Raw genomic sequence first — 2,999 nt, 5'->3', positions numbered from 1 at the left:
CCATATGGCACACTATATTCATAACATTTTTAAATTCATTGAACGAAAGAGGTGTATCTGAAATCCAATTTCTAGTTATTATTTTCCTAGCCACTGCTAGAATAGACCATAACAAGGGAAGCTTAACCTTTTTAACACTTTGAGGTACAGGTGTGTTGAATAATATAAGAGATTTAGAAATAATGATATTATCTGTAAAAGAGCCTGCAAAATTCATTAATTGACTTCCAGTATTCTTTCAATTTTATACAGTCATAAAACATATGAGCCCAGTCAGCATTAATTTCTACATTACATCTCTTACATAGATTATCTTTATTATTTATTTTATTCATCATCAAAGGTGTATAAAAAGATCTATGTAAAAATTTCCATGTATAAAGTCTCCAGACAATGGAAGACATAGTTCTATAAGCAGATTCTAATATATATTGTTTATCTTGTTGATTTGGTGGGTCCCCATTAATAGAAGTGAAATAATTCCAGTATGAATCTACACTGTAAAAAGTTTCTTGTCTGATAACTTTATGTATGTATGAAAGTTTACCTTTATCAGAAACTTTATGTTGTAAATTTAATATCAAGTAATCAATCAGTGTTGGAATAGATTCTTTAACAGTTATAGACATTAAATCTATTTTATTAATGAGATGTTGTCTAAAGGTCTGAACCTCTAACCAGCAAGTTTCTCTTAGATCAAATTCTTGTTTTAAGAAATCTAGATTTTTAACTTTATTATCAGATATCAACTGATACCAGTACTTTAGATCATTATCTATAGCTAAATGAGTTCCTTCAGAAGTAGATGACAAAAGCATACCCTGAGTATACATTATAGGAAATACAATAAAATTCCATTCCCTATACTTAGGGTGCATGAATATAAAGTTACGATAACTAATAATAATATTTAATGGGTAACAAACCATATGTTTAGGTGTAATAGGTGAAGTACAAAATTCCTTTAGTAACCATAACATGGAGTTATTTACAATCATATTTTCATGTGTTAAGGAGATTTTCATGAAGTGTATACTAATTAGCTCCCAATAATCTTTCCATTTTGTGACATATGACTGATCTATTAATAAAGTAATAACTTTTACATTAGAAGAGATAGTATATAAATTAAAGTCTGGAAAAGAAATACCCCCTTGAGACCAGTTATTAGTATGTTTCTTTAATGCAATCCTAGGTCTATTAGGTGCCCATAAGAAATTTAACATTAGTGTGTTCAGTTTCTTGATAACTATTTTGTAGGTGGAAGTATTATTGATTGTATTAAGTATAAAATCTTGGGGAATATTATCATTTTAATAATTGTAAGTCTCTCCTCCATAGTAAAAAACATATTATTCCAGGTATTAAAAAGATTTTGTATATTAAGAAAACAGGTATTATAATTATTATATATAATAGATTTAATATCTTTAGATAGTATTATACCTAAATAAGTTATCTGACCTGAATTGGGTACATATTTAGTAAAATCACTAATGAGAATATTTTTTCGTGTATATATAGGTAGTATTTTAGTTTTTCTTCATTGAATATTAAACCAGAAATACTTTTAAAATTCATCATGTTATCAAATAGAGACTGTATAGAAGAATTAGATCCTGCTGATGTAATTAGAACATCATCTGCAAAAGTTGAATTTTTGGATGTTGTATTTTCATCTATTTCAAAACCCTCTATGTCAGTACTGTTTCTGATCAAATTAGCCCAAGGCTCCATTACTAAAGTGAATAATAGTGGAGAAAGTGGACATCCTTGTTTTGTACCTTTAAGAATGGGTATTTTTTTGAAACATATGTTCCTACCTTAATATAAGCCAACGTTCCTTTGTATAAATGTTCAATTAGATTTACAAATGCATCCGAGAAGTTTGTGCACTTCATTAAGGTAAACAGATAGTCCCAACTTACTGAATCAAATGCTGAACTTATATCAAGACTAATAAGTGTTAAATCTTTCTTTTTCTTATTTGCAAAATCTATTAATGTTAAAGTTCTTCTTATATTATCAAAAGTATTTCTATTTACAATGAAGCCTGTCTGATCTATATCTATAATGCCGGAATGATTGTCTTCAATCTATCAGCAAAGATATTCATAAACATTTTATAATCAACATTAAGTAATGAGATGGGCGATATGAAGAACATCTAGTTGGATCTTTATTAGGTTTTAAAATTGGCGAAATAAATGTATATTGCCAAGATGGGGGGGGGGTTATTAACTCAGTTTGGGCCAAAATAAAACCTTATGTATTAATGAATATGTATTTTTAGAAAGGATTTTATATATCTCTGGTATAATACCATCATTACCCAGTGCTTTGTTTGATTTAAGCTTATTTATTTGTGTAATAACTTCTGTATATGAAATACTCTTGTCCAATAGTCTAATCTGTTGTTTATTAAGCTTTTTATTCATATTTGTGGTTATAAACTCCTTTATTTTATCTTTAGGTTCCATGTTAATATTATTATGGTTAATTTTGTGAAAGTGATTTCTAAATTCATCTAGTATTTCTGGTATACTAGAAACATTCTTCTTTTCCTTAGAGAAAAGATTTCTTTGATATGGTTTTGTTTATTCAACCTTTTGTTTTATTTTTAAGTCTATGTAAGTATTTGGGGCTTATTGAATAAGACAAAACTTGTATTTCTCTAAAGTTATTTTAACTTTATGAGTTAAAATTTCTTTGTATTTCTCATTTAGTTTGTTTATTTCTTCAATAACTTTCTTGTCCATAATATTTTCTTTATTATTATGTTTATAAGAGTCTAATTTACTTTGAATATCTAACAATTCCTTATCCCAAGATTTCCTTTTATTATTATACCATCTGATACTTTGTCCATATAGATATGATTTTAAGGCATCCCAAACATAAACAATGGAGACTTCAGGAGTATTATTTATGTCTAAAAATGTTTTACTTCTGAAAGTATATATTCTTTATAGTCTTTTAGTTGAGTTAAGTATGCTGGT

This window comes from Protopterus annectens, chromosome 2.part0 (assembly GCF_019279795.1).
Source record: "Protopterus annectens isolate FY-2018-M chromosome 2.part0, PAN1.0, whole genome shotgun sequence".
NCBI classification, from domain to species: Eukaryota; Metazoa; Chordata; order Ceratodontiformes; family Protopteridae; genus Protopterus; species Protopterus annectens.
This window is presented reverse-complemented; position numbering follows the sequence as displayed.